We start from the raw sequence: 26,096 nt of genomic DNA on the forward strand, positions 1-26,096 counted from the left end.
GCTTTTCTCAGTACAAGCTTAACTTTGAAAGATAATCGCGTTCTATCGAAAGTTTATTCATTTCACGAAAGCTTTAGTAAGAAACGCACATGCGTTTCTTTGTAAAGACAAGCAGTTGTTTGCTACGTGTGAAAGCACTGTTAGAACAGAGATCAGTGTTGCTTTTCTCACTACAACCTTTACTTTGAAAGATAATCGCGTTCGTTCGAAAGTTTATTTATTTCACGAAAGCTTTAGTAAGAAACGCAGCTGCGTGTCGTCGTAAAGACAAGCACTTGTTTGCTACGCGTGAAATTACTGTTAGAACTGAGATCAGTGTTGCTTTTATCACTACAAGCTTTACTTTAAAAGATAATCGCGTTCTTTCGGATATTTATTAATTTCACGAAAGCTTTAGTAAGAAACGCACATGCGTTTCTTTGTAAAGACAAGCACTTGTTTGCTACGTGTGAAAGCACTGTTAGAACTGAGATCAGTGTTGCTTTTCTCAGAACAAGCTTTACTTTGAAAGATAATCGCGTTCTTTCAAAAGTTTATTAATTTCACGAAAGCTTTAGTAAGAAACGCACCTGCGTGTCTTCGTAAAGACAAGCACTTGTTTGCTACGTGTGAAAGCACTGTTAGAACTAAGATCACTGTTGCTTTTCTCAGTACAAGCTTTACTTTGAAAGAAAATCGCGTTCTTTCGGAAGTTTATTAATTTCACGAAAGCTTTAGTAAGAAACGCACATGCGTTTCTTTGTAAAGACAAGCAGTTGTTTGCTACGTGTGAAAGCACTGTTAGAACTGAGATCAGTGTTGCTTTTCTCAGTACAAGCTTTACTTTGAAAGATAATCGCGTTCTTTCGAAAGTTTATTAATTTAACGAATGCTTTGTTAAGAAACGCACATGCGTTTCTTTGTGGAGACAAGCAGTTGTTTGCTACGTGTGAAAGCACTGTTAGCACTGAGATCAGTGTTGCTTTTCTCAGTACAAGCTTAACTTTGAAAGATAATCGCGTTCTATCGAAAGATTATTAATTTCACGAAAGCTTAATAAGAAACGCACATGCGTTTCTTTGTAAAGACAAGCAGTTGTTTGCTACGTGTGAAAGCACTGTTAGAACTGAGATCAGTGTTGCTTTTCTCACTACAAGCTTTACTTTGAAAGATAATCGCGTTCGTTCGAAAGTTTATTAATTTCACGAAAGCTTTAGTAAGAAACGCAGCAGTGTGTCTTCGTAAAGACAAGCAGTTGTTTGCTACGTGTGAAAGCACTGTTAGAACTGAGATCAGTGTTCCTTTTCTCAGTACAAGCTTTACTTTGAAAGATAATCGCGTTCTTTCAAAAGTTTATTTATTTCACGAAAACTTTAGTAAGAAACGCACCTGCATGTCTTCGTAAAGACAAGCACTTGTTTGCTACGTGTGAAAGCACTGTTAGAACTGAGATCAGTGTTGCTTTTCTCACTACAACCTTTATTTTGAAAGATAATCGCGTTCTTTGGGAAGTTTATTAATTTCACGAAAGCTTTAGTAAGAAACGCACATGCGTTTCTATGTAAAGACAAGCACTTGCTTGCTATGTTTGAAAGCACTGTTAGAACTGAGATCAGTGTTGCTTTTCTCAGTACAAGCTTAACTTTGAAAGATAATCGCGTTCTTTCGAAAGTTTATTAATTTTACTAAAGCTTTAGTAAAAAACGCACATGCGGTTCTTTCTCAAGACAAGCACTTGTTTGCTACGTGTGAAAGCACTGTTAGAACTGAGATCAGTGTTGCTTTTCTCAGTACAAGCTTTACTTTGAAAGATAATCGCGTTCTTTGGGAAGTTTATTAATTTCACGGATGCTTTAGTAAGAAACGCACATGCGTTTCTATGTAAAGACAAGCACTTGCTTGCTACGTTTGCAAGCACTGTTAGAACTGAGATCAGTGTTGCTTTTCTCAGGAGAAGCTTAACTTTGAAAGATAATCGCGTTCTTTCGAAAGATTATTAATTTCACGAAAGCTTTAGTAAGAAACGCACATGCGTTTTAATTGTCAAGATAAGCAGTTGTTTGCTACGTGTGAAAGCACTGTTAGAACTGAGATCAGTGTTGCTTTTCTCAGTACAAGCTTTACTTTGAGAGATAATCGCGTTCGTTCGAAAGTTTATTATATTCACGAAAGCTTTAGTAAGAAACGCAGCAGTGTGTCTTCATAAAGACATGCAGTTGTTTGCTACGTGTGAAAGCACTGTTAGAACTGAGATCAGTGTTGCTTTTCTCAGTTCCATCTTAACTTTGAAAGATAATCGCATTCTTTCGAAAGTTTATTAATTTTACGAAAGCTTTAGTAAAAAACACACATGCGGTTCTTTCTCAAGACAAGCACTTGTTTGCTACGTGTGAAAGCACTGTTAGAACTGAGATCAGTGTTGCTTTTCTCAGTACAAGCTTTACTTTGAAAGATAATCGCGTTCTTTGGGAAGTTTATTAATTTCACGAAAGCTTTAGTAAGAAACGCACATGCGTTTCTATGTAAAGACAAGCACTTGCTTGCTACGTTTGCAAGCACTGTTAGAACTGAGATCAGTGTTGCTTTTCTCAGGAGAAGCTTAACTTTGAAAGATAATCGCGTTCTTTCGAAAGATTATTAATTTCACGAAAGCTTTAGTAAGAAACGCACATGCGTTTTAATTGTCAAGACAAGCAGTTGTTTGCTACATGTGAAAGCACTGTTAGAACTGAGATCAGTGTTGCTTTTCTCAGTACAAGCTTTACTTTGAAAGATAATCGCGTTCTTTCGGAAGTTTATTAATTTCACGGATGCTTTAGTAAGAAACGCACATGCGTTTCTATGTAAAAACAAGCACTTGCTTGCTACGTTTGAAAGCACTGTTAGAACTGAGATCAGTGTTGCTTTTCTCAGTACAGGCTTAACTTTGAAAGATAATCGCGTTCTTTCGAAAGTTTATTAATTTAACGAATGCTTTGTTAAGAAACGCACATGCGTTTCTTTGTGGAGACAAGCAGTTGTTTGCTACGTGTGAAAGCACTGTTAGCACTGAGATCAGTGTTGCTTTTCTCAGGAGAAGTTTAACTTTGAAAGATAATCGCGTTCTATCGAAAGATTATTAATTTCACGAAAGCTTAATAAGAAACGCACATGCGTTTCTTTGTAAAGACAAGCAGTTGTTTGCTACGTGTGAAAGCACTGTTAGAACTGAGATCAGTGTTGCTTTTCTCACTACAAGCTTTACTTTGAAAGATAATCGCGTTGGTTCGAAAGTTTATTAATTTCACGAAAGCTTTAGTAAGAAACGCAGCAGTGTGTCTTCGTAAAGACAAGCAGTTGTTTGCTACGTGTGAAAGCACTGTTAGAACTGAGATCAGTGTTCCTTTTCTCAGTACAAGCTTTACTTTGAAAGATAATCGCGTTCTTTCAAAAGTTTATTAATTTCACGAAAACTTTAGTAAGAAACGCACCTGCATGTCTTCGTAAAGACAAGCACTTGTTTGCTACGTGTGAAAGCACTGTTAGAACTGAGATCAGTGTTGCTTTTCTCACTACAAGCTTTATTTTGAAAGATAATCTCGTTCTTTGGGAAGTTTATTAATTTCACGAAAGCTTTAGTAAGAAACGCACATGCGTTTCTATGTAAAGACAAGCACTTGCTTGCTATGTTTGAAAGCACTGTTAGAACTGAGATCAGTGTTGCTTTTCTCAGTACAAGCTTAACTTTGAAAGATAATCGCGTTCTTTCGAAAGTTTATTAATTTACCAAAGCTTTAGTAAAAAACGCACATGCGGTTCTTTCTCAAGACAAGCACTTGTTTGCTACGTGTGAAAGCACTGTTAGAACTGAGATCAGTGTTGCTTTTCTCACTACAAGCTTTACTTTGAAAGATAATCGCGTTCTTTGGGAAGTTTATTAATTTCACGAAAGCTTTGGTAAGAAACGAACATGCGTTTCTTTGTAAAGACAAGCAGTTGTTTGCTACGTGTGAAAGCACTGTTAGAACTGAGATCAGTGTTGCTTTTCTCAGTACAAGCTTTACTTTGACAGATAATCACGTTCTTTTGAACGTTTATTAATTTAACGAATGCTTTGTTAAGAAACGCACATGCATTTCTTTGTGGGGACAAGCAGTTGTTTGCTACGTGTGAAAGCTCTGTTAGCACTGAGATCAGTGTTGCTTTTCTCAGTACAAGTTTTACTTTGAAAGATAATCGCGTTCTTTCGAAAGTTTATTAATTTTACGAAAGCTTTAGTAAGAAACGCACATGCGTTTCTTTGTGAAGACAAGCAGTTGTTTGCTACGTGTGAAAGCACAGTAAGAACTGAGATCAGTTTTGCTTTTCTCAGTACAAGCTTAACTTTGAAAGATAATCGCGTTCTATCGAAAGTTTATTCATTTCACGAAAGCTTTAGTAAGAAACGCACATGCGTTTCTTTGTAAAGACAAGCAGTTGTTTGCTACGTGTGAAAGCACTGTTAGAACAGAGATCAGTGTTGCTTTTCTCACTACAACCTTTACTTTGAAAGATAATCGCGTTCGTTCGAAAGTTTATTTATTTCACGAAAGCTTTAGTAAGAAACGCAGCTGCGTGTCGTCGTAAAGACAAGCACTTGTTTGCTACGCGTGAAATTACTGTTAGAACTGAGATCAGTGTTGCTTTTATCACTACAAGCTTTACTTTAAAAGATAATCGCGTTCTTTCGGATGTTTATTAATTTCACGAAAGCTTTAGTAAGAAACGCACATGCGTTTCTTTGTAAAGACAAGCACTTGTTTGCTACGTGTGAAAGCACTGTTAGAACTGAGATCAGTGTTGCTTTTCTCAGAACAAGCTTTACTTTGAAAGATAATCGCGTTCTTTCAAAAGTTTATTAATTTCACGAAAGCTTTAGTAAGAAACGCACCTGCGTGTCTTCGTAAAGACAAGCACTTGTTTGCTACGTGTGAAAGCACTGTTAGAACTAAGATCACTGTTGCTTTTCTCAGTACAAGCTTTACTTTGAAAGAAAATCGCGTTCTTTCGGAAGTTTATTAATTTCACGAAAGCTTTAGTAAGAAACGCACATGCGTTTCTTTGTAAAGACAAGCAGTTGTTTGCTACGTGTGAAAGCACTGTTAGAACTGAGATCAGTGTTGCTTTTCTCAGTACAAGCTTTACTTTGAAAGATAATCGCGTTCTTTCGAAAGTTTATTAATTTAACGAATGCTTTGTTAAGAAACGCACATGCGTTTCTTTGTGGAGACAAGCAGTTGTTTGCTACGTGTGAAAGCACTGTTAGCACTGAGATCAGTGTTGCTTTTCTCAGTACAAGCTTAACTTTGAAAGATAATCGCGTTCTATCGAAAGATTATTAATTTCACGAAAGCTTAATAAGAAACGCACATGCGTTTCTTTGTAAAGACAAGCAGTTGTTTGCTACGTGTGAAAGCACTGTTAGAACTGAGATCAGTGTTGCTTTTCTCACTACAAGCTTTACTTTGAAAGATAATCGCGTTCGTTCGAAAGTTTATTAATTTCACGAAAGCTTTAGTAAGAAACGCAGCAGTGTGTCTTCGTAAAGACAAGCAGTTGTTTGCTACGTGTGAAAGCACTGTTAGAACTGAGATCAGTGTTCCTTTTCTCAGTACAAGCTTTACTTTGAAAGATAATCGCGTTCTTTCAAAAGTTTATTAATTTCACGAAAACTTTAGTAAGAAACGCACCTGCATGTCTTCGTAAAGACAAGCACTTGTTTGCTACGTGTGAAAGCACTGTTAGAACTGAGATCAGTGTTGCTTTTCTCACTACAAGCTTTATTTTGAAAGATAATCGCGTTCTTTGGGAAGTTTATTAATTTCACGAAAGCTTTAGTAAGAAACGCACATGCGTTTCTATGTAAAGACAAGCACTTGCTTGCTATGTTTGAAAGCACTGTTAGAACTGAGATCAGTGTTGCTTTTCTCAGTACAAGCTTAACTTTGAAAGATAATCGCGTTCTTTCGAAAGTTTATTAATTTTACTAAAGCTTTAGTAAAAAACGCACATGCGGTTCTTTCTCAAGACAAGCACTTGTTTGCTACGTGTGAAAGCACTGTTAGAACTGAGATCAGTGTTGCTTTTCTCAGTACAAGCTTTACTTTGAAAGATAATCGCGTTCTTTGGGAAGTTTATTAATTTCACGGATGCTTTAGTAAGAAACGCACATGCGTTTCTATGTAAAGACAAGCACTTGCTTGCTACGTTTGCAAGCACTGTTAGAACTGAGATCAGTGTTGCTTTTCTCAGGAGAAGCTTAACTTTGAAAGATAATCGCGTTCTTTCGAAAGATTATTAATTTCACGAAAGCTTTAGTAAGAAACGCACATGCGTTTTAATTGTCAAGATAAGCAGTTGTTTGCTACGTGTGAAAGCACTGTTAGAACTGAGATCAGTGTTGCTTTTCTCAGTACAAGCTTTACTTTGAGAGATAATCGCGTTCGTTCGAAAGTTTATTATATTCACGAAAGCTTTAGTAAGAAACGCAGCAGTGTGTCTTCGTAAAGACATGCAGTTGTTTGCTACGTGTGAAAGCACTGTTAGAACTGAGATCAGTGTTGCTTTTCTCAGTTCCATCTTAACTTTGAAAGATAATCGCATTCTTTCGAAAGTTTATTAATTTTACGAAAGCTTTAGTAAAAAACACACATGCGGTTCTTTCTCAAGACAAGCACTTGTTTGCTACGTGTGAAAGCACTGTTAGAACTGAGATCAGTGTTGCTTTTCTCAGTACAAGCTTTACTTTGAAAGATAATCGCGTTCTTTGGGAAGTTTATTAATTTCACGAAAGCTTTAGTAAGAAACGCACATGCGTTTCTATGTAAAGACAAGCACTTGCTTGCTACGTTTGCAAGCACTGTTAGAACTGAGATCAGTGTTGCTTTTCTCAGGAGAAGCTTAACTTTGAAAGATAATCGCGTTCTTTCGAAAGATTATTAATTTCACGAAAGCTTTAGTAAGAAACGCACATGCGTTTTAATTGTCAAGACAAGCAGTTGTTTGCTACATGTGAAAGCACTGTTAGAACTGAGATCAGTGTTGCTTTTCTCAGTACAAGCTTTACTTTGAAAGATAATCGCGTTCTTTCGGAAGTTTATTAATTTCACGGATGCTTTAGTAAGAAACGCACATGCGTTTCTATGTAAAAACAAGCACTTGCTTGCTACGTTTGAAAGCACTGTTAGAACTGAGATCAGTGTTGCTTTTCTCAGTACAGGCTTAACTTTGAAAGATAATCGCGTTCTTTCGAAAGTTTATTAATTTTACGAATGCTTTAGTAAAAAACGCACATGCGGTTCTTTCTCAAGACAAGCACTTGTTTGCTACGTGTGAAAGCACTGTTAGAACTGAGATCAGTGTTGCTTTTCTCAGGAGAAGCTTAACTTTGAAAGATAATCGCGTTCTTTCGAAAGATTATTAATTTTACGAAAGCTTTAGTAAGAAACGCACATGCGTTTCTTTTTGAAGACAAGCAGTTGTTTGCTACGTGTGAAAGCACTGTTAGAACTGACATCAGTGTTGCTTTTCTCAGTACAAGCTTAACTTTGAAGGATAATCACGTTCTATCGAAAGTTTATTAATTTCACGAAAGCTTTAGTAAGAAACGCACATGCGTTTCTTTGTAAAGACAAGCAGTTGTTTGCTACGTGTGAAAGCACTGTTAGAACAGAGATCAGTGTTTCTTTTCTCAGAACAAGCTTTACTTTGAAAGATAATCGCGTTCTTTCAAAAGTTTATTAATTTCAGGAAAGCTTTAGTAAGAAACGCACCTGCGTGTCTTCGTAAAGACAAGCACTTGTTTGCTACATGTGAAAGCACTGTTAGAACTAAGATCAGTGATGCTTTTCTCAGTACAAGCTTTACTTTGAAAGATAATCGTGTTCTTTCGGAAGTTTATTAATTTCACGAAAGCTTTAGTAAGAAATGCACATGCGTTTCTTTATCAAGACAAGCAGTTGTTTGCTACGTGTGAAAGCACTGTTAAATCTGAGATCAGTGTTGCTTTCCTAGGTACAAGCTTTACTTTGAAAGATAATCGCGTTCTTTCGGAAGTTTATTAATTTCACGAAAGCTTTAGTAAGAAACGCAGATGCGTTTCTTTGTAAAGACAAGCAGTTGTTTGCTACCTGTGAAAGCACTGTTAGAACTGAGATCAGTGTTGCTTTTCTCAGTATTAGCTTTACTTTGAAAGACAATCGCGTTCTTTCGAATGTTTATTAATTTAACGAATGCTTTTTTAAGAAACGCACATGCGTTTCTTTGTGGAGACAAGCAGTTCTTTGCTACGTGTGAAAGCACTGTTAGCACTGAGATCAGTGTTGCGTTTCTCAGTACAAGTTTTACTTTGAAGGATTATCGCGTTCTTTCGAAAGTTTATTAATTTTACGAAAGCTTTAGTAAGAAACACACATGCGTTTCTTTGTGAAGACAAGCAGTTGTTTGCTACGTGTGAAAGCACTGTTAGAACTGAGATCAGTGTTGCTTTTCTCAGTACAAGCTTAACTTTGAAAGATAATCGCGTTCTATCGAAAGTTTATTAATTTCAGGAAAGCTTTAGTAAGAAACGCACATGCGTTTCTTTGTAAAGACAAGCACTTGTTTGCTACGTGTGAAAGCACTGTTAGAACTGAGATCAGTGTTGCTTTTCTCAGTACAAGCTTAACTTTGAAAGATAATCGTGTTCTTTCGGAAGTTTATTAATTTCACGAAAGCTTTAGTAAGAAACGCACCTGCGTGTCTTCGTAAAGACAAGCACTTGTTTGCTACGTGTGAAAGCACTGTTAGAACTAAGATCACTGTTGCTTTTCTCAGTACAAGCTTTACTTTGAAAGAAAATCGCGTTCTTTCGGAAGTTTATTAATTTCACGAAAGCTTTAGTAAGAAACGCACATGCGTTTCTTTGTAAAGACAAGCAGTTGTTTGCTACGTGTGAAAGCACTGTTAGAACTGAGATCAGTGTTGCTTTTCTCAGTATAAGCTTTACTTTGAAAGATAATCGCGTTCTTTCGAAAGTTTATTAATTTCACAAAAGCTTTAGTAAGAAACGCACATGCGTTTCTATGGAAAGACAAGCACTTGCTTGCTACGTTTGAAAGCACTGTTAGAACTGAGATCAGTGTTGCTTTTCTCAGGAGAAGCTTAACTTTGAAAGATAATCGCGTTCTTTCGAAAGATTATTAATTTCACTAAAGCTTTAGTAAGAAACGCACATGCATTTCTTTGTCAAGACAAGCAGTTGTTTGCTACGTGTGAAAGCACTGTTAGAACTGAGATCAGTGTTGCTTTTCTCAGTACAAGCTTTACTTTGAAAGATAATCGCGTTCTTTCGAAAGTTTATTAATTTAACGAATGCTTTGTTAAGAAACGCACCTGCATGTCTTCGTAAAGACAAGCACTTGTTTGCTACGTGTGAAAGCACTGTTAGAACTGAGATCAGTGTTGCTTTTCTCACTACAAGCTTTATTTTGAAAGATAATCGCGTTCTTTGGGAAGTTTATTAATTTCACGAAAGCTTTAGTAAGAAACGCACATGCGTTTCTATGTAAAGACAAGCACTTGCTTGCTATGTTTGAAAGCACTGTTAGAACTGAGATCAGTGTTGCTTTTCTTAGTACAAGCTTAACTTTGAAGGATAATCGCGTTCTTTCGAAAGTTTATTAATTTTACTAAAGCTTTAGTAAAAAACGCACATGCGGTTCTTTCTCAAGACAAGCACTTGTTTGCTACGTGTGAAAGCACTGTTAGAACTGAGATCAGTGTTGCTTTTCTCAGTACAAGCTTTACTTTGAAAGATAATCGCGTTCTTTGGGAAGTTTATTAATTTCACGGATGCTTTAGTAAGAAACGCACATGCGTTTCTATGTAAAGACAAGCACTTGCTTGCTCCGTTTGCAAGCACTGTTAGAACTGAGATCAGTGTTGCTTTTCTCAGGAGAAGCTTAACTTTGAAAGATAATCGCGTTCTTTCGAAAGATTATTAATTTCACGAAAGCTTTAGTAAGAAACGCACATGCGTTTTAATTGTCAAGATAAGCAGTTGTTTGCTACGTGTGAAAGCACTGTTAGAACTGAGATCAGTGTTGCTTTTCTCAGTACAAGCTTTACTTTGAAAGATAATCGCGTTCTTTCGGAAGTTTATTAATTTCACGGATGCTTTAGTAAGAAACGCACATGCGTTTCTATGTAAAGACAACCACTTGCTTGCTACGTTTGAAAGCACTGTTAGAACTGAGATCAGTGTTGCTTTTCTCAGTACAAGCTTAACTTTGAAAGATATTCGCGTTCTTTCGAAAGTTTATTAATTTCACGAAAGCATTAGTAAGAAACGCACATGCGTTTCTTTGTCAAGACAAGCAGTTGTTTGCTACTTGTGAAAGCACTGTTAGAACTGAGATCAGCGTTGTTTTCTAGGTACAAGCTTTACTTTGAAAGATAATCCCGTTCTTTCGAAAGTTTATTAATTTCACAAAAGCATTAGTAAGAAACGCACATGCGTTTCTTTGTCAAGACAAGCAGTTGTTTGCACGTGTGAAAGCACTGTTAGAACTGAGATCAGTGTTGCTTTTCTCAGTACAAGCTTTACTTTGAAAGATAATCACGTTCTTTCGGAAGATGATTAATTTCACGGATGCTTTCGTTTCTATGTAAAGACAAGCACTTGTTTGCTACGTGTGAAAGCACTGTTAGAACTGAGATCAGTGTTGCTTTTCTCAGTACAAGCTTAACTTTGAAAGATAATCGCTTTCGCTCGAAAGATTATTAATTTCAAGAAAGCTTAATAAGAAACGCACATGCGTTTCTTTGTAAAGACAAGCAGTTGTTTGCTACGTGTGAAAGCACTGTTAGAACTGAGATCAGTGTTGCTTTTCTCACTACAAGCTTTACTTTGAAAGATAATCGCGTTCGTTCGAAAGTTTTTTAATTTCACGAAAGCTTTAGTAAGAAACGCACATGCGTTTTAATTGTCAAGATAAGCAGTTGTTTGCTACGTGTGAAAGCACTGTTAGAACTGAGATCAGTGTTGCTTTTCTCAGTACAAGCTTTACTTTGAAAGATAATCGCGTTCTTTGGGAAGTTTATTAATTTCACGAAAGCTTTAGTAAGAAACGCACGTTCGTTTCTTTGTAAAGACAAGCAGTTGTTTGCTACGTGTGAAAGCACTGTTAGAACTGAGATCAGTGTTGCTTTTCTCAGTACAAGCTTTACTTTGAAAGATAATCGCGTTCTTTCGAAAGTTTATTAATTTCACAAAAGCTTTAGTAAGAAACGCACATGCGTTTCTATGGAAAGACAAGCACTTGTTTGCTACGTTTGAAAGCACTGTTAGAACTGAGATCAGTGTTGCTTTTCTCAGTACAAGCTTTACTTTGAAAGATAATCGCGTTCGTTCGAAAGTTTATTAATTTCACGAAAGCTTTAGTAAGAAACGCAGCAGTGTGTCTTCGTAAAGACATGCAGTTGTTTGCTACGTGTGAAAGCACTGTTAGAACTGAGATCAGTGTTGCTTTTCTCAGTTCCATCTTAACTTTGAAAGATAATCGCATTCTTTCGAAAGTTTATTAATTTTACGAAAGCTTTAGTAAAAAACACACATGCGGTTCTTTCTCAAGACAAGCACTTGTTTGCTACGTGTGAAAGCACTGTTAGAACTGAGATCAGTGTTGCTTTTCTCAGTACAAGCTTTACTTTGAAAGATAATCGCGTTTTTTGGGAAGTTTATTAATTTCACGAAAGCTTTAGTAAGAAACGCACATGCGTTTCTATGTAAAGACAAACACTTGCTTGCTACGTTTGCAAGCACTGTTAGAACTGAGATCAGTGTTGCTTTTCTCAGGAGAAGCTTAACTTTGAAAGATAATCGCGTTCTTTCGAAAGATTATTAATTTCAAGAAAGCTTTAGTAAGAAACGCACATGCGTTTTAATTGTCAAGACAAGCAGTTGTTTGCTACGTGTGAAAGCACTGTTAGAACTGAGATCAGTGTTGCTTTTCTCAGTACAAGCTTTACTTTGAAAGATAATCGCGTTCTTTCGGAAGTTTATTAATTTCACAGATGCTTTAGTAAGAAACGCACATGCGTTTCTATGTAAAAACAAGCACTTGCTTGCTACGTTTGAAAGCACTGTTAGAACTGAGATCAGTGTTGCTTTTCTCAGTACAGGCTTAACTTTGAAAGATAATAGCGTTCTTTCGAAAGTTTATTAATTTTACGAATGCTTTAGTAAAAAACGCACATGCGGTTCTTTCTCAAGACAAGCACTTGTTTGCTACGTGTGAAAGCACTGTTAGAACTGAGATCAGTGTTGCTTTTCTCAGGAGAAGCTTAACTTTGAAAGATAATCGCGTTCTTTCGAAAGATTATTAATTTTACGAAAGCTTTAGTAAGAAACGCACATGCGTTTCTTTTTGAAGACAAGCAGTTGTTTGCTACGTGTGAAAGCACTGTTAGAACTGACATCAGTGTTGCTTTTCTCAGTACAAGCTTAACTTTGAAAGATAATCGTGTTCTATCGAAAGTTTATTAATTTCACGAAAGCTTTAGTAAGAAACGCACATGCGTTTCTTTGTAAAGACAAGCAGTTGTTTGCTACGTGTGAAAGCACTGTTAGAACAGAGATCAGTGTTGCTTTTCTCACTACAACCTTTACTTTGAAAGATAATCGCGTTCGTTCGAAAGTTTATTTATTTCACGAAAGCTTTAGTAAGAAACGCAGCTGCGTGTCTTCGTAAAGACAAGCACTTGTTTGCTACGTGTGAAATTACTGTTAGAACTGAGATCAGTGTTGCTTTTCTCACTACAAGCTTTACTTTAAAAGATAATCGCGTTCTTTCGGAAGTTTATTAATTTCACCAAAGATTTAGTAAGAAACGCACATGCGTTTCTTTGTAAAGACAAGCACTTGTTTGCTACGTGTGAAAGCACTGTTAGAACTGAGATCAGTGTTTCTTTTCTCAGAACAAGCTTTACTTTGAAAGATAATCGCGTTCTTTCAAAAGTTTATTAATTTCAGGAAAGCTTTAGTAAGAAACGCACCTGCGTGTCTTCGTAAAGACAAGCACTTGTTTGCTACATGTGAAAGCACTGTTAGAACTAAGATCAGTGATGCTTTTCTCAGTACAAGCTTTACTTTGAAAGATAATCGTGTTCTTTCGGAAGTTTATTAATTTCACGAAAGCTTTAGTAAGAAATGCACATGCGTTTCTTTATCAAGACAAGCAGTTGTTTGCTACGTGTGAAAGCACTGTTAAATCTGAGATCAGTGTTGCTTTCCTAGGTACAAGCTTTACTTTGAAAGATAATCGCGTTCTTTCGGAAGTTTATTAATTTCACGAAAGCTTTAGTAAGAAACGCAGATGCGTTTCTTTGTAAAGACAAGCAGTTGTTTGCTACCTGTGAAAGCACTGTTAGAACTGAGATCAGTGTTGCTTTTCTCAGTATTAGCTTTACTTTGAAAGACAATCGCGTTCTTTCGAATGTTTATTAATTTAACGAATGCTTTTTTAAGAAACGCACATGCGTTTCTTTGTGGAGACAAGCAGTTCTTTGCTACGTGTGAAAGCACTGTTAGCACTGAGATCAGTGTTGCTTTTCTCAGTACAAGTTTTACTTTGAAGGATAATCGCGTTCTTTCGAAAGTTTATTAATTTTACGAAAGCTTTAGTAGGAAACACACATGCGTTTCTTTGTGAAGACAAGCAGTTGTTTGCTACGTGTGAAAGCACTGTTAGAACTGAGATCAGTGTTGCTTTTCTCAGTACAAGCTTAACTTTGAAAGATAATCGCGTTCTATCGAAAGTTTATTAATTTCAGGAAAGCTTTAGTAAGAAACGCACATGCGTTTCTTTGTAAAGACAAGCAGTTGTTTGCTACGTGTGAAAGCACTGTTAGAACAGAGATCAGTGTTGCTTTTCTCACTACAACCTTTACTTTGAAAGATAATCACGTTCGTTCGAAAGTTTATTTATTTCACGAAAGCTTTAGTAAGAAACGCAGCTGCGTGTCTTCGTAAAGACAAGCACTTGTTTGCTACGTGTGAAATTACTGTTAGAACTGAGATCAGTGTTGCTTTTCTCACTACAAGCTTTACTATAAAAGATAATCGCGTTCTTTCGGAAGTTTATTAATTTCACGAAAGCTTTAGTAAGAAACGCACATGCATTTCTTTGTAAAGACAAGCACTTGTTTGCTACATGTGAAAGCACTGTTAGAACTGAGATCAGTGTTGCTTTTCTCAGAACAAGCTTTACTTTGAAAGATAATCGCGTTCTTTCAAAAGTTTATTAATTTCACGAAAGCTTTAGTAAGAAATGCACATGCGTTTCTTTATCAAGACAAGCAGTTGTTTGCTACGTGTGAAAGCACTATTAAAACTGAGATCAGTGTTGCTTTTCTAGGTACAAGCTTTACTTTGAAAGATAATCGTGTTCTTTCGGAAGTTTATCAATTTCACGAAAGCTTTAGTAAGAAACGCACATGCGTTTCTTTGTAAAGACAAGCACTTGTTTGCTACGTGTGAAAGCACTGTTAGAACTGAGATCAGTGTTGCTTTTCTCAGTACAAGCTTAACTTTGAAAGATAATCGCGTTCTTTCGGAAGTTTATTAATTTCACGAAAGCTTTAGTAAGAATCGCACATGCGTTTCTTTGTAAACACAAGCACTTGTTTGCTATGTGTGAAAGCACTGTTAGAACTGAGATCAGTGTTGCTTTTCTCACTACAAGCTTTACTTTGAAAGATAATCGCGTTCTTTCAAAAGTTTATTAATTTCATGAAAGCTTTAGTAAAAAACGCACCTGCGTGTCTTCGTAAAGACAAGCACTTGTTTGCTACGTGTGAAAGCACAGTTAGAACTGAGATCAGTGTTGCTTTTCTCAGTACAAGCTTTACTTTGAAAGATAATCGCGTTCTTTCGAAAGTTTATTAATTTTACGAAAGCTTTAGTAATAAACGCATATGCGTTTCTTTGTCAAGACAAGCAGTTGTTTGCTACGTGTGAAAGCACTGTTAGAACTGAGATCAGTGTTGCTTTTCTCAGTACAAGCTTTACTTTGAAAGATAATCGCGTTCTTTCGGAAGTTTATTAATTTCACGGATGCTTTAGTAAGAAACGCACATGCGTTTCTCTGTAAAGACAAGCAGTTGTTTGCTACGTTTGAAAGCACTATTAGAACTGAGATCAGTGTTGCTTTTCTCAGTACAAGCTTAACTTTGAAAGATAATCGCGTTCTTTGGAAAGTTTATTAATTTCACGAAAGCTTTAGTAAGGAACGCACATGCGTTTCTTTGTGAAGAAAAGCAGTTTTTTGCTACGTGTGAAAGCACTGTAGAACTGAGATCAGTGTTGCTTTTCTCAGTACAAGCTTTACTTTGAAAGATAATCGCGTTCTTTCGGAAGTTTATTAATATCACGAAAGCTTTATTAAGAAACGCACATGCGTTTCTTTTTAAAGACAAGCACTTGTTTGCTACGTGTGAAAGCACTGTTAGAACTGAGATCAGTGTTGCTTTTCTCACTACAAGCTTTACTTTGAAAGATAATCGCGTTCTTTGGGAAGTTTATTAATTTCACGGATGCTTTAGTAAGAAACGCACATGCGTTTCTTTGTAAAGACAAGCAGTTGTTTGCTACGTGTGAAATCACTGTTAGAACTGAGATCAGTGTTGCTTTTCTCAGTATTAGCTTTACTTTGAAAGATAATCGCGTTCTTTCGAAAGTTTATTAATTTCACTAAAGCTTTAGTAAGAAACGCACATGCGTTTCTATGTAAAGACAAGCACTTGCTTGCTACGTTTGAAAGCACTGTTAGAACAGAGATCAGTGTTGCTTTTCTCAGTACAAGCTTAACTTTGAAAGATAATCGCGTTCTTTCGAAAGTTTATTAATTTTACTAAAGCTTTAGTAAAAAACGCACATGCGGTTCTTTCTCAAGACAAGCACTTGTTTGCTACGTGTGAAAGCACTGTTAGAACTGAGATCAGTGTTGCTTTTCTCAGTACAAGCTTTACTTTGAAAGATAATCGCGTTCTTTGGGAAGTTTATTAATTTCACGGATGCTTTAGTAAGAAACGCACATGCGTTTCTATGTAAAGACAAGCACTTGCTTGCTACGTTTGCAAGCCCTGTTAGAACTGAGATCAGTGTTGCTTTTCTCAGGAGAAGCTTAACTTTGAAAGATAATCGCGTTCTTTCGAAAGATTATTAATTTCACGAAAGCTTTAGTAAGAAACTCACATGCGTTTTAATTGTCAAGATAAGCAGTTGTTTGCTACGTGTGAAAGCACTGTTAGAACTGAGATCAGTGTTGCTTTTCTCAGTACAAGCTTTACGTTGAAAGATAATCGCGTTCTTTCGAAAGTTTATTAATTTCACGAAAGCTTTAGTAAGAAACGCACATGCGTTTCTTTATAAAGACAAGTGTTGTTTGCTACGTGTGAAAGCACTGTTAGAACTGAGATCAGTGTTGCTTTGCTCAGAACAAGCTTTACGTTGAAAGATAATCGCGTTCTTTCGAAAGTTTATTAAATTCACGAAAGCTTTAGTAAGAAACGCACAGGCGTTTCTTTGTCAAGACAAGCAGTTGTTTGCTACGTGTGAAAGCACTGTTAGAACTGAGATCAGTGTTGCTTTTCTCAGTACAAGCTTTACTTTGAAAGATAATCGCGTTCTTTCGAAAGTTTATTAATTTCACGAATGCGTTGGTAAGAAACGCACATGCGTGTCTTTGTGGAGACAAGCAGTTGTTTGCTACGTGTGAAAGCACTGTTAGCACTGAGATCAGTGTTGCTTTTCTCAGTACAAGCTTTAGTTTGAAAGATAATCGCGTTCTTTCGAAAGTTTATTAAATTCACGAAAGCTTTAGTAAGAAACGCACAGGCGTTTCTTTGTCAAGACAAGCAGTTTTTTGCTACGTGTGAAAGCACTGTTAGAACTTAGATCAGTGTTGCTTTTCTCAGTACAAGCTTAACTTTGAAAGATAATCGCGTTCTTTCGAAAGTTTATTAATTTCACGAAAGCTTTACTAAGAAACGCACATGCGTTCCTTTGTCAAGACAAGCAGGTGTTTGCTACGTGTGAAAGCCCTGTTAGAACTGAGATCAGTGTTGCTTTTCTCAGTACAAGCTTTACTTTGAAAGATAATCGCGTTCTTTCGGGAGTTTATTAATTTCACGAAAGCTGTAGTAAGAAACGCACATGCGTTTCTTTGTAAAGACAAGCAGTGGTTTGCTACGTGTGAAAGCACTGTTAGAACTGAAATCAGTGTTGCTTTTCTCAGTATTAGCTTTACTTTGAAAGATAATCGCGTTCTTTCGAAAGTTTATTAATTTCACGAAAGCTTTAGTAAGAAACGCACATGCGTTTCTTTGTAAAGACAAGCAGTGTTTGCTACGTGTGAAAGCACTGTTAGAACTGAGATCAGTGTTGCTTTTCTCAGAACAAGCTTTACTTTGAAAGATAATCGCGTTCTTTTGAAAGTTTATTAATTTCACGAAAGCTTTAGTAAGAAACGCACATGCGTTTCTCTGTAAAGACAAGCAGTTGTTTGCTACGTGTGAAAGCACTGTTAGAACTGAGATCAGTGTTGCTTTTCTCAGTACAAGCTTTACGTTGAAAGATAATCGCGTTCTTTCGAAAGTTTATTAATTTCACGAAAGCTTTACTAAGAAACGCACAGGCGTTTCTTTGTCAAGACAAGCAGTTATTTGCTACGTGTGAAAGCACTGTTAGAAATGAGATCAGTGTTTCTTTTCTCAGTACAAGCTTTACTTTGAAAGATAATCGCATTCCTTCGAAAGTTTATTAATTTCACGAAAGCTTTAGTAAGAAACGCACATGCGTTTCTTTGTAAAGACAAGCAGTTGTTTTCTACGTGTGAAAGCACTGTTAGAACTGAGATGAGTGTTGCTTTTCTCAGTACAAGCTTTACTTTGAAAGATAATAGCGTTCTTTCGGAAGTTTATTGATTTCACGGATGCTTTAGTAAGAAACGCACATGCGTTTCTCTGTAAAGACAAGCAGTTGTTTGCTACGTTTGAAAGCACTGTTAGAACTGAGATCAGTGTTGCTTTTCTCAGTACAAGCTTTACTTTGAAAGATAATCGCGTTCGTTCGAAAGTTTATTAATTTCACGAAAGCTTTAGTAAGAAACGCAGCAGTGTGTCTTCGTAAAGACATGCAGTTGTTTGCTACGTGTGAAAGCACTGTTAGAACTGAGATCAGTGTTGCTTTTCTCAGTTCCATCTTAACTTTGAAAGATAATCGCATTCTTTCGAAAGTTTATTAATTTTACGAAAGCTTTAGTAAAAAACACACATGCGGTTCTTTCTCAAGACAAGCACTTGTTTGCTACGTGTGAAAGCACTGTTAGAACTGAGATCAGTGTTGCTTTTCTCAGTACAAGCTTTACTTTGAAAGATAATCGCGTTTTTTGGGAAGTTTATTAATTTCACGAAAGCTTTAGTAAGAAACGCACATGCGTTTCTATGTAAAGACAAGCACTTGCTTGCTACGTTTGCAAGCACTGTTAGAACTGAGATCAGTGTTGCTTTTCTCAGGAGAAGCTTAACTTTGAAAGATAATCGCGTTCTTTCGAAAGATTATTAATTTCAAGAAAGCTTTAGTAAGAAACGCACATGCGTTTTAATTGTCAAGACAAGCAGTTGTTTGCTACATGTGAAAGCACTGTTAGAACTGAGATCAGTGTTGCTTTTCTCAGTACAAGCTTTACTTTGAAAGATAATCGCGTTCTTTCGGAAGTTTATTAATTTCACGGATGCTTTAGTAAGAAACGCACATGCGTTTCTATGTAAAAACAAGCACTTGCTTGCTACGTTTGAAAGCACTGTTAGAACTGAGATCAGTGTTGCTTTTCTCAGTACAGGCTTAACTTTGAAAGATAATAGCGTTCTTTCGAAAGTTTATTAATTTTACGAATGCTTTAGTAAAAAACGCACATGCGGTTCTTTCTCAAGACAAGCACTTGTTTGCTACGTGTGAAAGCACTGTTAGAACTGAGATCAGTGTTGCTTTTCTCAGGAGAAGCTTAACTTTGAAAGATAATCGCGTTCTTTCGAAAGATTATTAATTTTACGAAAGCTTTAGTAAGAAACGCACATGCGTTTCTTTTTGAAGACAAGCAGTTGTTTGCTACGTGTGAAAGCACTGTTAGAACTGACATCAGTGTTGCTTTTCTCAGTACAAGCTTAACTTTGAAAGATAATCGCGTTCTATCGAAAGTTTATTAATTTCACGAAAGCTTTAGTAAGAAACGCACATGCGTTTCTTTGTAAAGACAAGCAGTTGTTTGCTACGTGTGAAAGCACTGTTAGAACAGAGATCAGTGTTGCTTTTCTCACTACAACCTTTACTTTGAAAGATAATCGCGTTCGTTCGAAAGTTTATTTATTTCACGAAAGCTTTAGTAAGAAACGCAGCTGCGTGTCTTCGTAAAGACAAGCACTTGTTTGCTACGTGTGAAATTACTGTTAGAACTGAGATCAGTGTTGCTTTTCTCACTACAAGCTTTACTTTAAAAGATAATCGCGTTCTTTCGGAAGTTTATTAATTTCACCAAAGGTTTAGTAAGAAACGCACATGCGTTTCTTTGTAAAGACAAGCACTTGTTTGCTACGTGTGAAAGCACTGTTAGAACTGAGATCAGTGTTTCTTTTCTCAGAACAAGCTTTACTTTGAAAGATAATCGCGTTCTTTCAAAAGTTTATTAATTTCAGGAAAGCTTTAGTAAGAAACGCACCTGCGTGTCTTCGTAAAGACAAGCACTTGTTTGCTACATGTGAAAGCACTGTTAGAACTAAGATCAGTGATGCTTTTCTCAGTACAAGCTTTACTTTGAAAGATAATCGTGTTCTTTCGGAAGTTTATTAATTTCACGAAAGCTTTAGTAAGAAATGCACATGCGTTTCTTTATCAAGACAAGCAGTTGTTTGCTACGTGTGAAAGCACTGTTAAATCTGAGATCAGTGTTGCTTTCCTAGGTACAAGCTTTACTTTGAAAGATAATCGCGTTCTTTCGGAAGTTTATTAATTTCACGAAAGCTTTAGTAAGAAACGCAGATGCGTTTCTTTGTAAAGACAAGCAGTTGTTTGCTACCTGTGAAAGCACTGTTAGAACTGTGATCAGTGTTGCTTTTCTCAGTATTAGCTTTACTTTGAAAGACAATCGCGTTCTTTCGAATGTTTATTAATTTAACGAATGCTTTTTTAAGAAACGCACATGCGTTTCTTTGTGGAGACAAGCAGTTCTTTGCTACGTGTGAAAGCACTGTTAGCACTGAGATCAGTGTTGCTTTTCTCAGTACAAGTTTTACTTTGAAGGATAATCGCGTTCTTTCGAAAGTTTATTAATTTTACGAAAGCTTTAGTAGGAAACACACATGCGTTTCTTTGTGAAGACAAGCAGTTGTTTGCTACGTGTGAAAGCACTGTTAGAACTGAGATCAGTGTTGCTTTTCTCAGTACAAGCTTAACTTTGAAAGATAATCGCGTTCTATCGAAAGTTTATTAATTTCAGGAAAGCTTTAGTAAGAAACGCACATGCGTTTCTTTGTAAAGACAAGCAGTTGTTTGCTACGTGTGAAAGCACTGTTAGAACAGAGATCAGTGTTGCTTTTCTCACTACAACCTTTACTTTGAAAGATTATCACGTTCGTTCGAAAGTTTATTTATTTCACGAAAGCTTTAGTAAGAAACGCAGCTGCGTGTCTTCGTAAAGACAAGCACTTGTTTGCTACGTGTGAAATTACTGTTAGAACTGAGATCAGTGTTGCTTTTCTCACTACAAGCTTTACTATAAAAGATAATCGCGTTCTTTCGGAAGTTTATTAATTTCACGAAAGCTTTAGTAAGAAACGCACATGCATTTCTTTGTAAAGACAAGCACTTGTTTGCTACATGTGAAAGCACTGTTAGAACTGAGATCAGTGTTGCTTTTCTCAGAACAAGCTTTACTTTGAAAGATAATCGCGTTCTTTCAAAAGTTTATTAATTTCACGAAAGCTTTAGTAAGAAATGCACATGCGTTTCTTTATCAAGACAAGCAGTTGTTTGCTACGTGTGAAAGCACTATTAAAACTGAGATCAGTGTTGCTTTTCTAGGTACAAGCTTTACTTTGAAAGATAATCGTGTTCTTTCGGAAGTTTATCAATTTCACGAAAGCTTTAGTAAGAAACGCACATGCGTTTCTTTGTAAAGACAAGCACTTGTTTGCTACGTGTGAAAGCACTGTTAGAACTGAGATCAGTGTTGCTTTTCTCAGTACAAGCTTAACTTTGAAAGATAATCGCGTTCTTTCGGAAGTTTATTAATTTCACGAAAGCTTTAGTAAGAATCGCACATGCGTTTCTTTGTAAACACAAGCACTTGTTTGCTATGTGTGAAAGCACTGTTAGAACTGAGATCAGTGTTGCTTTTCTCACTACAAGCTTTACTTTGAAAGATAATCGCGTTCTTTCAAAAGTTTATTAATTTCATGAAAGCTTTAGTAAAAAACGCACCTGCGTGTCTTCGTAAAGACAAGCACTTGTTTGCTACGTGTGAAAGCACAGTTAGAACTGAGATCAGTGTTGCTTTTCTCAGTACAAGCTTTACTTTGAAAGATAATCGCGTTCTTTCGAAAGTTTATTAATTTTACGAAAGCTTTAGTAATAAACGCATATGCGTTTCTTTGTCAAGACAAGCAGTTGTTTGCTACGTGTGAAAGCACTGTTAGAACTGAGATCAGTGTTGCTTTTCTCAGTACAAGCTTTACTTTGAAAGATAATCGCGTTCTTTCGGAAGTTTATTAATTTCACGGATGCTTTAGTAAGAAACGCACATGCGTTTCTCTGTAAAGACAAGCAGTTGTTTGCTACGTTTGAAAGCACTATTAGAACTGAGATCAGTGTTGCTTTTCTCAGTACAAGCTTAACTTTGAAAGATAATCGCGTTCTTTCGAAAGTTTATTAATTTCACGAAAGCTTTAGTAAGGAACGCACATGCGTTTCTTTGTGAAGAAAAGCAGTTTTTTGCTACGTGTGAAAGCACTGTAGAACTGAGATCAGTGTTGCTTTTCTCAGTACAAGCTTTACTTTGAAAGATAATCGCGTTCTTTCGGAAGTTTATTAATATCACGAAAGCTTTATTAAGAAACGCACATGCGTTTCTTTTTAAAGACAAGCACTTGTTTGCTACGTGTGAAAGCACTGTTAGAACTGAGATCAGTGTTGCTTTTCTCACTACAAGCTTTACTTTGAAAGATAATCGCGTTCTTTGGGAAGTTTATTAATTTCACGGATGCTTTAGTAAGAAACGCACATGCGTTTCTTTGTAAAGACAAGCAGTTGTTTGCTACGTGTGAAATCACTGTTAGAACTGAGATCAGTGTTGCTTTTCTCAGTATTAGCTTTACTTTGAAAGATAATCGCGTTCTTTCGAAAGTTTATTAATTTCACTAAAGCTTTAGTAAGAAACGCACATGCGTTTCTATGTAAAGACAAGCACTTGCTTGCTACGTTTGAAAGCACTCTTAAAACTGAGATCAGTGTTGCTTTTCTCAGTACAAGCTTAACTTTGAAAGATAATCGCGTTCTTTCGAAAGTTTATTAATTTTACTAAAGCTTTAGTAAAAAACGCACATGCGGTTCTTTCTCAAGACAAGCACTTGTTTGCTACGTGTGAAAGCACTGTTAGAACTGAGATCAGTGTTGCTTTTCTCAGTACAAGCTTTACTTTGAAAGATAATCACGTTCTTTGGGAAGTTTATTAATTTCACGGATGCTTTAGTAAGAAACGCACATGCGTTTCTATGTAAAGACAAGCACTTGCTTGCTACGTTTGCAAGCACTGTTAGAACTGAGATCAGTGTTGCTTTTCTCAGGAGAAGCTTAACTTTGAAAGATAATCGCGTTCTTTCGAAAGATTATTAATTTCACGAAAGCTTTAGTAAGAAACGCACATGCGTTTTAATTGTCAAGATAAGCAGTTGTTTGCTACGTGTGAAAGCACTGTTAGAACTGAGATCAGTGTTGCTTTTCTCAGTACAAGCTTTACGTTGAAAGATAATCGCGTTCTTTCGAAAGTTTATTAATTTCACGAAAGCTTTAGTAAGAAACGCACATGCGTTTCTTTATAAAGACAAGCAGTTGTTTGCTACGTGTGAAAGCACTGTTAGAACTGAGATCAGTGTTGCTTTGCTCAGAACAAGCTTTACGTTGAAAGATAATCGCGTTCTTTCGAAAGTTTATTAAATTCACGAAAGCTTTAGTAAGAAACGCACAGGCGTTTCTTTGTCAAGACAAGCAGTTGTTTGCTACGTGTGAAAGCACTGTTAGAACTGAGATCCATGTTGCTTTTCTCAGTACAAGCTTTACTTTGAAAGATAATCGCGTTCTTTCGAAAGTTTATTAATTTCACGAATGCGTTGGTAAGAAACGCACATGCGTGTCTTTGTGGAGACAAGCAGTTGTTTGCTACGTGTGAAAGCACTGTTAGCACTGAGATCAGTGTTGCTTTTCTCAGTACAAGCTTTAGTTTGAAAGATAATCGCGTTCTTTCGAAAGTTTATTAATTTTACGAAAGCTTTAGTAAGAAACGCACATGCGTTTCTTTGTAAAGACAAGCACTTGTTTGCTACGTGTGAAAGCACTGTTAGAACTGAGATCAGTGTTTCTTTTCTCAGAACAAGCTTTACTTTGAAAGATAATCGCGTTCTTTCAAAAGTTTATTAAATTCAGGAAAGCTTTAGTAAGAAACGCACCTGCGTGTCTTCGTAAAGACAAGCACTTGTTTGCTACATGTGAAAGCACTGTTAGAACTAAGATCAGTGATGCTTTTCTCAGTACAAGCTTTACTTTGAAAGATAATCGTGTTCTTTCGGAAGTTTATTAATTTCACGAAAGCTTTAGTAAGAAATGCACATGTGTTTCTTTATCAAGACAAGCAGTTGTTTGCTACGTGTGAAAGCACTGTTAAATCTGAGATCAGTGTTGCTTTCCTAGGTACAAGCTTTACTTTGAAAGATAATCGCGTTCTTTCGGAAGTTTATTAATTTCACGAAAGCTTTAGTAAGAAACGCAGATGCGTTTCTTTGTAAAGAAAAGCAGTTGTTTGCTACCTGTGAAAGCACTGTTAGAACTGAGATCAGTGTTGCTTTTCTCAGTATTAGCTTTACTTTGAAAGACAATCGCGTTCTTTCGAATGTTTATTAATTTAACGAATGCTTTTTTAAGAAACGCACATGCGTTTCTTTGTGGAGACAAGCAGTTCTTTGCTACGTGTGAAAGCACTGTTAGCACTGAGATCAGTGTTGCTTTTCTCAGTACAAGTTTTACTTTGAAGGATAATCGCGTTCTTTCGAAAGTTTATTAATTTTACGAAAGCTTTAGTAAGAAACACACATGCGTTTCTTTGTGAAGACAAGCAGTTGTTTGCTACGTGTGAAAGCACTGTTAGAACTGAGATCAGTGTTGCTTTTCTCAGTACAAGCTTAACTTTGAAAGATAATCGCGTTCTATCGAAAGTTTATTAATTTCAGGAAAGCTTTAGTAAGAAACGCACATGCGTTTCTTTGTAAAGACAAGCAGTTGTTTGCTACGTGTGAAAGCACTGTTAGAACAGAGATCAGTGTTGCTTTTCTCACTACAACCTTTACTTTGAAAGATAATCACGTTCGTTCGAAAGTTTATTTATTTCACGAAAGCTTTAGTAAGAAACGCAGCTGCGTGTCTTCGTAAAGACAAGCACTTGTTTGCTACGTGTGAAATTACTGTTAGAACTGAGATCAGTGTTGCTTTTCTCACTACAAGCTTTACTATAAAAGATAATCGCGTTCTTTCGGAAGTTTATTAATTTCACGAAAGCTTTAGTAAGAATCGCACATGCGTTTCTTTGTAAACACAAGCACTTGTTTGCTATGTGTGAAAGCACTGTTAGAACTGAGATCAGTGTTGCTTTTCTCACTACAAGCTTTACTTTGAAAGATAATCGCGTTCTTTCAAAAGTTTATTAATTTCATGAAAGCTTTAGTAAAAAACGCACCTGCGTGTCTTCGTAAAGACAAGCACTTGTTTGCTACGTGTGAAAGCACAGTTAGAACTGAGATCAGTGTTGCTTTTCTCAGTACAAGCTTTACTTTGAAAGATAATCGCGTTCTTTCGAAAGTTTATTAATTTTACGAAAGCTTTAGTAATAAACGCATATGCGTTTCTTTGTCAAGACAAGCAGTTGTTTGCTACGTGTGAAAGCACTGTTAGAACTGAGATCAGTGTTGCTTTTCTCAGTACAAGCTTTACTTTGAAAGATAATCGCGTTCTTTCGGAAGTTTATTAATTTCACGGATGCTTTAGTAAGAAACGCACATGCGTTTCTCTGTAAAGACAAGCAGTTGTTTGCTACGTTTGAAAGCACTATTAGAACTGAGATCAGTGTTGCTTTTCTCAGTACAAGCTTAACTTTGAAAGATAATCGCGTTCTTTCGAAAGTTTATTAATTTCACGAAAGCTTTAGTAAGGAACGCACATGCGTTTCTTTGTGAAGAAAAGCAGTTTTTTGCTACGTGTGAAAGCACTGTAGAACTGAGATCAGTGTTGCTTTTCTCAGTACAAGCTTTACTTTGAAAGATAATCGCGTTCTTTCGGAAGTTTATTAATATCACGAAAGCTTTATTAAGAAACGCACATGCGTTTCTTTTTAAAGACAAGCACTTGTTTGCTACGTGTGAAAGCACTGTTAGAACTGAGATCAGTGTTGCTTTTCTCACTACAAGCTTTACTTTGAAAGATAATCGCGTTCTTTGGGAAGTTTATTAATTTCACGGATGCTTTAGTAAGAAACGCACATGCGTTTCTTTGTAAAGACAAGCAGTTGTTTGCTACGTGTGAAATCACTGTTAGAACTGAGATCAGTGTTGCTTTTCTCAGTATTAGCTTTACTTTGAAAGATAATCGCGTTCTTTGGAAAGTTTATTAATTTCACTAAAGCTTTAGTAAGAAACGCACATGCGTTTCTATGTAAAGACAAGCACTTGCTTGCTACGTTTGAAAGCACTCTTAAAACTGAGATCAGTGTTGCTTTTCTCAGTACAAGCTTAACTTTGAAAGATAA

The sequence above is a fragment of the Chionomys nivalis genome, chromosome 18 (assembly GCF_950005125.1).
Source record: "Chionomys nivalis chromosome 18, mChiNiv1.1, whole genome shotgun sequence".
Taxonomy (NCBI): Eukaryota; Metazoa; Chordata; class Mammalia; order Rodentia; family Cricetidae; genus Chionomys; species Chionomys nivalis.